This window comes from Cebus imitator, unplaced genomic scaffold (genome assembly GCF_001604975.1).
Source record: "Cebus imitator isolate Cc_AM_T3 unplaced genomic scaffold, Cebus_imitator-1.0 Scaffold59, whole genome shotgun sequence".
In the NCBI taxonomy this organism is placed as follows: domain Eukaryota; kingdom Metazoa; phylum Chordata; class Mammalia; order Primates; family Cebidae; genus Cebus; species Cebus imitator.
In genome coordinates this window covers 4,306,346-4,319,855 of record NW_016107374.1, presented here as the reverse complement: position 1 = coordinate 4,319,855, position 13,510 = coordinate 4,306,346, and positions in this window count along the sequence as shown.

Sequence of the window (13,510 nt, the reverse complement as noted above, 5' to 3'; positions counted from 1 at the left end):
TAGCCATATGCAGGAAGCTGAAACTGGACCCCTTCCTTACACCTTATACAAAAATTAACTCCAGATGGATTAAAGATTTAAATATAAGAACTAACACCATTAAAACCCCAGAAGAAAACCTAGGAAAAATCATTCAGGACATAGTCACAGGCAAGGACTTCATGACCAAACCACCAAAAGCAATGTCAACAGAAGTCAAAATAGACAAATAGGACCTAATTAAATTTAAGAGCTTCTGCACAGCAAAAGAAACAATCATTAGAGTAAACCGGCAGCCAACAGAATGGGAAAAAAATTTGCAATCTACCCATCAGTCAAAGGGCTAATATCCAGGATCTACAAAGAACTAAAGCAGATTTATAAGAAAAAAGTAAACAAACCCATTCAAAACTGGGCAAAGGATATGAACAGGCACTTTTCAAAAGAAGACAAATATACAGCCAACAAACATATGAAAAAATGCTCATCATCATTGGTCATTAGAGAAATGCAAATCAAAACCTCACTGAGATACCATCTCACACCAGTTAGAATGGCAATCATTAAAAAATCTGGAGACAACAGATGCTGGAGAGGATGTGAAGAAAAAGGAACACTTTAACACTGTTGGTGGGAGTGTAAATTAGTTTAGCCATTGTGGAAGACAGTGTGGCGATACCTCAAGGATCTAAAAATAGAAATTCCATTTGACCCAGCAACCCCATTACTGGGTATATACCCAAAGGATTATAAATCGTTCTATCATAAAGACACAAGCACACGTATGTTCATTGTGGCACCGTTTACTATAGCAAAGACCTGGAACCAACCCAAATGCCCATCGATGATAGACTGGACAAAAAAAATGTGGCACATATACCCCATGGAATACTATGCAGCCATAAAAAATGACGAGTTCCTGTCCTTTGTAAAGACGTGGATGAACCTAGAAACCATCATTCTCAGCAAACGACACAAGAACAGAAAACCAAACATCGCATGTTTTCACTCATAGGCAGATGATGAACAATGAGAACACTTGGGCACAGGGAAGGAAACAACACTCACAGGGCTAGGTTGAGGGGTGGAGGAGAGGGGAGGGGAGGGACAGTGGGGAGCGGTAGGGAGGATGGGGAGGGATAATACCGGGAGAAATGCCTGATGGAGGTGAAGTTTGGGGGGAATGGAGACAGCAAGGATGCAGGACGTGCACATGTACCCCAGAGCCCAAATACAAAAAAAAAAAAAAAAAAAAAAAAAAAAAAATGCCAAGCACCCTAGGGCTTGCTCTGAAAATTTGAGAAACCTGTCAAGTATTTTAAGAGAAAATTTCTTCCTGGATATCTATCCTAGTTTGCACATGAAAAGAGTGTTTAATTTTGTTTTTAATTACAAAATTAACACATGTTCACTGCACCCAATTAGGAAAATCTGGTCTGCTTTTAATAAGTAATTAAAGATGGAACAGTCACAGAATGATTCATCTGGAAATGCTCATTGGATTGTCTTCTACTTACCAATTTATATCTTTGGGTAGTGATTTACAGCTAGGTTAGCAAAGGGAGTGAGAGGGAAGAACATTTCTAACTTGCCAAAGTGGCCAACAACAGGAGAGCTGCCAAGCCGGAGAACTCTAGTTTGAACCCTTTAGAAGTTCCTGGGACAGGCCATGCTGGAACAGCAAAGCTATAATTGAATGGGTGAAGAAAATAATCTGTCCCAAATGTTTTGGGTGATAGCCAGCATCTCAGCAGATTCATTGGTTGAAGAATTGTTTATGACATGCCTACTCTGTGCCAGACATTTCTGAAATACTGGAGATGCAGTAGCAAACAGATCTTGTGATTCCCTCCAATTCTGAATATTGGGTGGGGTGAGGTGGTCACCTTGGTTGCAACCAGGTCCAGGGAAAGTAGGTCACAAAAAGAAAGCAAAACCACATTGATTCACCTTTTCTTGAAAAGCCTCTCCTTAAGAAGGACTTTCTCTGAACCTTGCACAAAAGACAATTTCATGGAATGCTGTTACAGAGATGTGAGAATCTCACGTACTTTGTAAAGTGGGGATCGATAAACAGTGATCCGAGTGGCTAAATTTGGATCATTGCCTATTTCATTGGAACACAGCCAGCCTCATTTATTTATTTGCATATTGTCCAAGGCTGCTTTTGTGCTACAGAGGCAGAGTTGCACAGTTGAGACGAAGACCCTATGGTCTGCAAAGTTGTAAAGAGTTACTATCTGGTCCTTTCCAGAAAAAGTTTGCCAAGATTCTGCTGGAGAGAGTGCCGTGTGCTTCAGACATTTAGATTTTCTAAGCAGTCCATAGGATTGGGTAAGAGTGAAACATCAGGTCATTCTGGTGCTCTGGAGTTTAAGGAGAGGAGGGGCCTCCTTCTGCCCCTGTAATCTGGCAGGCATCTCTCTTGCTGGGTGGTGTTCATGGGCTTGTTGAGGTCAGATGACAATTCCATCAAAGGTCACACACCTTCTGTGCTCTGTGTACTTCCCTTCAGGCCCCTAAGTGATGTCTGGGAATCTCACCTTAATCCACCAACAAGTCCTGGGTGGGAAGTTAAGCCTTGTTTGCTTCTAGAACCCCATGCTGCAGATCTGCAGATAACATGGGAGCACAGCTGCCTTTGGGGCCTGGGGTTGATAGAGATCAGGGAGAAGGTTGTTTGGGAAGACACAAGGTAGAATCGTAAACCGTCTTGGCAAGACTCCCATACCAGTTACTGGTTGGATTCTTCCTTATCCTCCATCTGCCAGGGTTCCTCTTTGTTGGGGGCTGTAATTACAGGTAGCAGGGTTGCTAAGAGGCTTTTAATCCCTAGATTTACTGGTTGGTTTTATGCTCCTAGGTGCTTTTGCTCTTTTATTCTCCAGCAAATTGGCTAGCTGCACGAGAAGTTCAAACCCTTGGTGTATTCTGCCTCCTGGGAGGTTAGTGACGCTTTGTGAAGGCTGCCAGCTCCCAAGGGGACAATTGAATTGCCCCAGAGCTGAGTTTTCATCAGTTTCCCAAGCTCATGACTCAAAGGGCCCTGACTAAGGGCATGGAAAGGTAAAATGATCCGGGCAGACCATGGGCAGAGGTTTAAATCTCACCTCCACCCTTGGAAATTGTCTGGCCCTGGGCAAGGACAAAGCCTCTTTAGACTGCGGTTTTCTTCTCTGGTAAAACAATCTAAAAGGATGATTGGGAGGATAGACTTAAATGCCACACGTTGCCAGCTGTATCATAGGTACTCAGTAAAAGTGAGTCTTTTCTTCGTTCCATCTTCTGTTCTGAAACCTTCTGTGGTTCCCTTCCACTGGCCTGATCAGACCTAAGAAGGAAATGAGCCAGTGGAGGATGGAGAGAACAGAGTTTCAGACAGAGTGGACAGCACAAAGGCCCATGGAGAATGTTGGGTATTTGGGTGTACCTGGAAGGCTGGGGTGATCAGTAAGGGAGAGAGAAGTAGGAATTTTGGGTTGGGCGAGTCAGCAGGGGCTGCATAAAGAGTTTGGATCTGATGGAAAACAAAAAGCAGAAGCTTTAAGCAGGTGAGCGATTTGATCGGCAACAGTTTAAGATGATCGTTGTCTGCTGCAAAGTGAATCCTGGCACATCCTTTTTGTAAAAGCTTGGTGGGTGGCTTTGTTCCAGTGACCTTCCTTGGTGCCTGAGGTTTCAGAAGCACTGCAGATTTGAAAGGGTTGGGGAAAAGCCTGTTCTCTTTCCAAGGCCAAGTTGAGAGCCTGGTGCTGAACAAAAGCTCTGTTATTCTGCAGGAAAGAAACGCACTGGGCACAGGTGGTGGTGTCTTGCCCATGTTCTTCCTGCTGGCTGCAGCTGTCTCCACGGCTTCAGCCCAAAGACATAGAAGTGCACAGTATGGACAGTCACTAAAAACCATGGTGTGATTTCGAAGGGCTTTGGAGTCACATAGATCTCACCTTAAATTGTGGCCCTGCCACTTTCTAGTGCCAGGTCTTTCTGAGTCTTGATTTTTTAATTTGTAAAATGTGAACACTAGTAGACCTGACTTTATAGCATGGGTCTGAACATTGAGAGAACTATTGCATGTAACACAGTCATAGTCATTCAACACGGGGTATGCACTGCTGTTGTTTTTATTAGCTGCAAGGCTACTGCCCCAATTCTTTTTTCCCTTTTGAAAAATTTGAAAAAAAGGGCAAATATAATAATACTTCCTGTACTAGTCAGGAACTCTAGAGGGACAGAACTAACAGAAACTGACTCTAGTGAGTTCTCTAGAGGGACAGAATTAATAGGATATATGTGTGTGTGTGTGTGTGTGTGTGTGTGTATATATATATATATGAATTTATTAAGTATTAACTCACATGATAATAAGGTCCCATCATAAGGTCTGCAATCTGAGGAGCAAAGAGAGCCAATCTGAGTCCCAAAACTGAAGAACTTGGAGTCCGATATTTGAGGGCAGGAAGCAGGAGGCATCCAGCATGGAAGAAACATGTAAGCTGGGAGGCTAGGTTAGTCTGGCCTTTCCATGTTTTTCTGCCTGCTTTATATTCTAGCCATGCTGGCAGCTGATTAGATGGTGCCCACTCAGATTAAGGGTGGGTCTGACTTTCCCTACCCACTGACTCAAATGTAAATCGCCTTTGGCAACATCCTCACAGACCACACCTAGGATCAATACTTTGCATCCTGCAGTGCAATCAATTTGACAGTATTAACCATCACAGTTCCCAATAATTTCAACATCCAGAATTTTAAGAAGTGTTAATACCTATAGTTTTACCAAGGGTGGGAAGTGACAAGGAAGAAGCTCAGAGTTTATTCATAGATGGACAGCTTCCTAGCTGTTGTGAATTTGGGCAATTCATGTTGCTCCTCTAAGCCTCTTTCTTCGTCTTTAAAATGGCAATACCTCCTTCAGAAAATAATAACTGATATTTATAAGTAATGTAATGGAAATTACATTTAAAAGAGTTTAGTGTTCAGTGTATGTTATTCTAGTTCCCTGAAAGATGGTCATTTCTACAGCAGATAATGCAACAGGACAGCATGCTGCATGCTTAAATATTAGGGTTAAGTATGCTGAGTGTCCAGTGTGGCCTCTGCCTGGTGTTTTGTAGGCTTCTGGTTTGAGTTCCTTTTCTTTGGCTGATGTGAACTCAGTGCCTGGGTTCTGAAGTGAAGGCTCAGTGTTCTCTCTTTGACACCTAATCTTCCTTGAAAACCGGGCCATGGTTGACCTTTCTGGAAAGCAAAAGGCCCTTTGCTCTGAGTCATGGTATGGTGGGCATGTCAGCATTATCCCCTGGAGCCAGCGGACCTGGAAGAGGAACTCCTCCCTGGCTCAGGGCCTGGACCACTGCCCGGGAGGATGTATCAGCTCAGGGGCCCAGCTTTGATGGGGGAGAGGCTCCCCTCTGCAGTCCCAGGGCCAAGCAAGGTTCACTGTGGTCACTTGCAGGCCCTAGAATGGTTCATTGTGGAAGATTTTTCTTCTAATCCCCCTGAGCCACCCTTGCCCCTCCTGTCCATTCAGTGAGAAGCTTTTGAAAAGACCAGATTGTGCCACTCATCCACTTTCAATCTTCTGGTGGCTTCCACCTATTCTGGAGTAAAATTCAAACTCCCATCAAGGCTCATGCAGGACAAGGTCACATAGTTTAGTGGTCCAGGCCTTCCAGGGTATCTGTTTTGCACTTCTGCCTTGACCAGTGGTTCTCAGTGAGGGGATTGTGATTTTGTTCCTGGGGGCAATGTCTGGTTGTCACAACTTGAGGGAGTGCGGTGCTATTGACGTCTAATAAGTAGGGGCCATGGGTGCTGCTAAACATCCTACAATGCACGGGCAGCCCCCAACCACAAAGAATTATCCAGCCCTAAATGTCAATAGTGTCAAGGTTGAGAAACTAAAATAAACTTCACCTCCTCCAGGAAGCCCTCCCTGAACTCTCTGGATTGAGTAGATACATCCTTCAGTTCCCACCATTTCTAATCACTCCCATGGCGGCTTGTATCACTCTGCATATTCCTTAGATTCCAGAAGAGCCTGTATGTCATGGCACCTAGATCTTTGTCTTCCTTCCCCTCTAGCTTGTGAGTTTCCCTCTCCTTCATGATGGGGAGCACATCTTACCCACAGTTGGGTCTCCAAGGTGTAGCATAGAACCTGACATATTGTGGACACCCAGGAGATGCTTGTTGAATGAATGAATGAATGAATGAATGAATGGAACAACAGCCTGAGACTCAAGAAAACATATCTTCCTCCTTGTGCCCATTGTATTCCCACTGGGTGTGTCATTAACCTTGCTCTCAGTTGCAATTCCTCCTTCCAAATTGGCTTAATAAATTATCCATATAGCCTGATCCTTGTGAAATAGCATGAGCTAGCTTGGATGAAAGTGTACTGAGCTCTATGTAGGAGAGAAGACCTACCCTTTTATACTAAGACAGTATTATTTTCATGTGTTACTCTGATAATATCTGCTAGCCCTCTGTCCCTAAGGGAAGCCCTGGATAAAGAAAGGCTTTGTGCTCTGAATAGCAGAGCAATAGTCTTACGGATCTTAATCTCTTATCTGTGACTTTATTTTGGAAAATTTTGCTCCTAGCTCCACCCTTGTCGCCAAGTTCATGTTAATGCCTTCAACAAAGATCCCTGGAAGGGGAAATAGAATTGAGTTCATCCTAGCCAGGAATCCATACCCCCTCTCCCAGTGGGTGGAGGGGCTTGTGGGTCCCACCCTTCATTCATTCTGGTACTATAGGCTCTCTACACACCCTTGAGAATCACCACGTAGAGTTTAAAACAATGGGGTTTGAAGAGGAAAGAAAAAACAATAGATGTGGGGCTCTTCCCCTCAGCCAAGGTTTTTCACCCTTGGCACTATTGACATTTAGGGCTGGAAAATTGTTTGTAGTGGGGGCTGCCCCATGTATTGTAGGATGTTAAGCAGCATCCCTTCATTTCACAGTGGCAACTGTTGGCATTTGAAGTTGGGTTGGGGGAGGACATTGATGAAGATTTTCATCTGTGTCAATAATGTAGGAAAGAAAGATTAGCCCTTGGAAAACCTTGGAAAAGAAGGTCCTGAAGTCTAGCCTTAGATTTTTCACAAGCCAGCTAGTGGCCGTAGGCAAGTCAATGGGCTTCTCTGAGTTCTAGTGTCATGATGGATAAATGAGATATCTGTTCATTCTTACTCACTCACTCACTCACTCACTTTCATAGGCTTGCCATCTAAAACCTGGTCATTGCAGTCCTATTATGTATGTGGCCTCTGCAATGATTTAACCCTCAGAGCACTCTGCAAAGTTATTTCTCTGACCTCATCTTTTACTCCCCAACCTCCCATCCACTCCTGGCTTCCTTGCTGTTCCTCCCACACACTAGGCAAACTCTTACCTCAGGGCCTTTGCACATGCTGTTTCTTCTGCCTGAAACAGATTTCCTCGGGTATCTGCATGGTTTGCTTTCTCACCTCTTTTGCATCTTGTCTGAAACGTTACCTCCTCAGTGAGTCCTTTCTGGGCCCTTTATCTAAACCTGCTGCTGTAACACACACGCGCGCGCGCGTGCACACACACACACACACACACACTCCCTCTCTCTCTTCCTATCCTTCTTCCCTGCTCTATTTTTTCTTTGTCTAATTTGCTATGTAGTTTTCTTATTTATTTTATTTCTTTATGGTTTATCATCCTACACAAGCGTAAGGGTGGAATCTGTTTGCTTTGTTCACTGCCCTGTCGCCAGTCCCAAAAACACTGCTCCGACAAAATTAGCACTCAAATACCATTTTAATAAGTGAATGAACAAGCGAATGAAAGGAATTTTTTGCTTTTGTTTTACAGAATCTGAGGCTCTGAAGGGTTGAATCATTTGTCACTGCAAGTAAAAGACAGATCCAAATTTGATCCTTCTTCTGCCTGTCTCTTGAGCTAACAGGCTCTGTCCAGGCAACTGACACCTTCTGCCTGGCTGGAGGAAGACAGGAGTTAAATGCATAATTATGCATAGCATGAACTAATTGTAATTTTAGTAGAGCTGCTGTGGACAAGTGTAGGAGCTTAGGGGTAGTTCATTGAGGAATTGATTCAAAGATTTAGCATCACTTTTCAGATCTCTTTATCTTTTTAACCAATGAAGGTGGGGGCAATCCTATCTCAACAATAGGATATCAATGTCCATTGCCATTTCAACAAAAGCCCAAATGAATGAAGGGAAAACCATCACCAACAGCATATGTTTATCCTCATTGTTTCATACCTCACCGGTCACGGCATTCTGTTTTTTAAATAGACTTTCTGAAAAACAACAATATCCGCCTATCATCCACGCCCTCCCCAACTCCTCCAAAACAAAACTGCCATAAATAGGACTTGGGAAGCAATCACTTGCTGGTGCTGACTCAAATATGAACAGTAGAAAGTTCAGACTGCATTACACAATGGCAGGTTTCTGGAGTGTGTGTGTGTGTGTTTGTGTGTATGTGTGCCTGTGTGTATGTGTGTTGGCAAGGCCAGGGGTGGTTGCTAGAGTCTTTTCAGTTGCAGAATGAGGCCCGCCTACCTTGTTTTTTGAATGCTCAGATGCACACAGAAGTAAATTGTGGGATTCTGATGTATGAGGCAAGAGGTTCCAAGGCCGTGACACCTGCTGCTATTGATGGCAGCATAAAAGCTGGCACACGTGGCCTTTCCACTGAGGTTGTCTGGCTGTCTGATGCACCAGGTCTGGCTGTCCTTGGAAAACACTCACATTGTGTGCTCTGAGGACTTGGGGGATGCCCTTGGGACAGTGGGCTGTCCCTGGGGGCTTCTCCCATGCAGGCCCTGCTCCAAGCAGTTAGGGCAGCACATTGACTTATTCAATCCTCAGAACGCTTGGAGGCCCGACCTATTTCCTTCCCCTTTCTATGTAGGGAAGGTGTAGGTCAAAGAGGCAGAGTGACCTATCTCTAAGCACAGAGCTAGGAGTAGCTGGAATTTGCATAAGGAGAGCTGCATCCAAAGATGGCATCGAAACCTCCACCATATACTTGCTCACACCCTTGGGTTTCACTTGCCTTTTATCTTGTGCTTCAAAGGCCCTTTCTCCGAAAGAATATCATGTCAACACCCCTTACCACCCATTAATTTACATATCTATAGATTCCCTATTTGGACAGCTCTGATTTCTGGAAATCTTTGTATCAGTCCTATGTGGATTGAACTAGCCATTTCCAGCCCTGATTTTTAGGGATAGAAATTCAGGAAAGTTAAGGAACTTGGATATGATTCTATAGCCAGGGAGTGGGTAGAGTCATGATTTGAACCTAAACTGTCTAGGTACAAAAATGTCTATATTCATTCATGTCAGTGTTCCTTCATGAGTTGATTCATGAATGTCTTGATTGTAGTCCTTGCTCTTACAGACTCCAGCAATGTTGATGTTCTGTTGCCAGTCATAATAACCTTGCTGGCTGATTTTCGTTTTCTCCCAGCTCTAATCTGTAATCTGGGACACACTGTGTTATCTGTCTGTGCCTCAGTTTTCTCATCTGTAAAAGGAGAAGATCACGTTACCTGCATCTTGTCTGAAACGTTACCTCCTCAGTGAGTCCTTTCTGGGCTCAAAGGACCGTGATGACTAAACAAGCTCATGTAAGCTTCACAAAGACATGTGGCATGTGAACAATTATTGTTATTATAGCTGTTGCTATTATCATTACTTCCTAATAGAAGCTGTTTTTCCTTTTGTCCAACACAAACCTTTTTATCGACTCAGTACTATCTCTTTGTCATTTCTACCTACTCATCTTTACTTATTCGGGACCTTCCTGCTTCAAACATCCAAATTCTACCACCTTTCAAGAGCTGCCGTCTCCATGAAGCCTTCCCTGGTTTTTCTAGGTCTCATGGTCTTGTCTCCCATCTCTAAGTCACCCCAGCTCAAGCCAGCCACCTCATCACAGGATCCTGTGCTGCCATGAGTATGCCCTATTTCTAGAATGTCATTGTTCCTTCTCCAACCATCCTAATAGAGCATATGAACAGTACCACAGTATGGCACACATACTAATAGGTGTAGGTCAAAGAGGCAAAGTAGGTCAAATAGGCACATAGTGCACCATAGTGCCCTGCTCTTAGTGTGTCCTGTTTCTTGAGTAATGGTCCTCTCCTGAATCAGTTGCTGATATCTAGACTTTGTACTCTGTTGGCCAGAGAGTAAAGAAAAGTGTCAAGTTGTTGGGTACAGGGAAGATCACTGGCCTTGGGATCTGCCAGGGCTCTGGTTGTGTATCCTAGCTTGACCGAAGATTGTCATTCAACCTCTCAGGTCTTCTTCTCAGGTTCCTTGTCATTACATGGCAGATAATAGTAGGGTGGTTTAGAAGTAACCAATGGGAGAATGAACATGTAAGTACTTACAGCAGAAACTGGCTTAGAACTTCCTTATATTATTAATAATAGCAGAACACCTGTAGTCCCAGGTACTCAGGAGACTGACGTGGGAGGATCACCTGAACCCAGGAGGCTGAGGCTGCAGTTGGCCATGATTGTGCCACTGCACTCCAACCTGGACAACAGAGTGAGACCCTGTCTCAAAAATAATAATAATAGCAACTCAATATTGATCAGGCATTTACTATGAGCTAGTCTTGTGCTAAAATTTTTACCTGTATTATTTTCTCATTTAAATGATTATTCAATTGACATTAACAGCATAAGCAACAAAAGGAAAAATGGACAAATTGGACTTCATAAAAATTAAAAACTTTTGTATGTCGAAGGTGACTATCAAGAAAATAAAATTATAACTCATGGAATAGGAGAAAATACTTGCAAATTCTGGTCAGGGACTGGCATCCAGAATATATAAAGAATTGATATAACTTCAAGATAAATGACTGGATTAAAAATGGGTAACAGATCTATATAGATCTTTTTTCAAAAAAATCATACACAGGCTGGGCACAGTGGCTCACACCTCTAATCCTCGAACTTCAGGAGGCTGAGGCAGGCGGATCACTTGAGGTCAGGACTTTGAGACCAGGCTGGCCAACATGGTGAAACCCCATCTCTACTAGAAAAAATACAAAAATTAGCTGGGCATGGTGACGCGTGCCTGTAGTCCTAACTACTCAGATGGCTGAGACACAAGAATCGCTTGAACCGAGGAAGCAGAGGCTGCAGTGAGTGAGATCACACCGCTGCACTCCAGCTAGGTGACAGAGTGAGACTATGTCTCAAAACAAAAAGAAAAAGAAAGAAAAAGAAAATCATACACAAATGGCCAATGCTTGTCACTAGTTATCAGAGAAATGCAAATAAAAACAAACAATGATATCCCACTTCACACCTACTAACGTGGCTAGAATCAAAAAGTCAGAAAATAACAAGTGTTGATGAGGTTGTGGAGAAATTAGAACCCCCATAAAATGCTGATGGGAATATAAACTGGTAAAGCCGCTCTGGCTAATAGTCTGGCAATTCCTTAAATAATTAAAAGTAGAGTTAAAACACTTCCCAGCAATTACGCTCCTAGGTATATACCCAAGAGAAATGAAAACACACTAACACCTGTACCTAGAAGTACGTAACAACATTATTCATCCTAGCTAAAAGGTACAAGCAGTCCAAATGTTCATCAAGAGATGAATAAACAAAATGTAGTATATCCCTACCATGAAATATTATTGAGCCATGAAAAGGAATTAGGTACTGATACACGCTACAATATGGATGAACTTTGCCAACATGAGGCTAAGTGAAAGAAGGCTCATGAAACCTCAAAGAAACTTTGATTCCTCAGTACAAAATGATACGAAGATAGCCTAGACACCATTAGTTTCTCCCCTTTCGTTTTTCAGATGTGGAAACCAAAGCCCAGGGAGATGAAGGGGCTTGCACAAGGTCACATAGCAGGTGCGTGGCAAACCTGGGATGAGAGGTCAGGCTCCCAGATCAGAGTTTCTGCTCCAAAGTGCTCCCCGGCTTCATTTGCCCTATCAGACCTCCCTGTCCTCAGATGTGTCTTATACCAATCCTTTAAAACAAGCTTGTCCAACCCAAGGCCCACAGGTCACATGTAGCCCAGGACAGCTTTGAATATGGCTTAACACGAATTTGTAAACTTTCTTCAAGCATTGAGATTTTTTTTTTTTTTAAGCCCATTAGCTATCATTCTTCTTCTTTTAGTGTGGCGCAGGGAAGCCAAAAGCTTAGCATCTCTGCCTTAGAACAGCACTGAGTACAGGGCTTGTCTCTCTCTCTGGCTGTGACACCTATGGGTCCTGAGAGCCAACCTGAACTTGTTCATCTCCAGCGTGACAATCATTCACTTAGCCATCAACACCTGGCCCGCTGAACTGTTGGAAGGATTTAGAGAGACAAGGAATTTGCCTTGTGTGGGTAGATGCTGAAGATGCCCTCTGGGGTTTCGGCATTTAATGTTTTCTCCTTGTCTTCGGATTTTCTAAAGGGAAATCTTTCTTCTCTTTCTCTTTCATTAGTGGAATAAAAGGAAGAAAGACACACAGAGAGAGTTTGCCCTGGTTACTCAACAAAGGCTCATCACAAAGATCGTGTTTGTTCATCCCCAAGGCCTTGGGGCCCTGTTAGTCTTCCTGTAATCTTCAGAGTGGCAATGATGAACTCAAAGCCCTTCCTGCTTACCAGTTTTACCCTCCCTTCCTCCCCCTTCTCCCTGCTTGCCTTCTAAGCTTCCAGGGCTGCCCAGTGATTGGGAATTGGGCAGAGCCCTGTTGCAGTGGTTTTGCAAATCAGCCCCACCTATCTCTGGAGTTCTGAACTTTCCAGTTTTGAGAGAATCTAAGCCCCTGTAGGAGGAGCCCTCTCACCTGCTGAGGTTGTCTCATCTGGTCTCAGGGCAGTGTCTGGGAATAATAGCAACAGCAACAGTTACATGGCAAGTTGACTACATGCCAGCCACTGCTATTAACCCATTCCTCACACAACTCCATGAGGGATGCACCATCATACCTCCACTTGACAGCTAGGGAAACTAAGTCAGAGAGAAGTCACTCAGCTTGGGTTCCAGCACTCGTGTCTCATGACTGCGTTATACCAGGTGGCCCGCCAAATGCTTGACGTGGATTAACTCATTTAATCCTCTCTATGGCCTAACCAGGTAGTGACTGTCACAATCCGTATTTACAGAGTAGAGAATGCTGGGGGACTGAGTGGCTCAGTGTCTTGCCCAAGGACACATAGCTAGTAGGTGACAGAGCTCTATGCTGTCTTCCCAGCAGTAGTGACTTTTGTAAATACCTTGTGGAATGATAAGGACATAAATATTTAGGGCCAGATGTAGCTGCAAGGAACACTCAGCTGAAATATTATAGGTCAGGAAACAAACCCAGACAGGCAATGCAACTCATCTAAGGATATAAAGCTGATTAGCTGGGGAGTTTCCGGCAGAGTTGTGGAACAATGATAACAATTATTATTGAATGTAAATTTAAGCATCGGAATGGACTTTGGGGACCTTTTACAAATGCACACTTCATTCTGTGCAGATCAAATTGTAAAA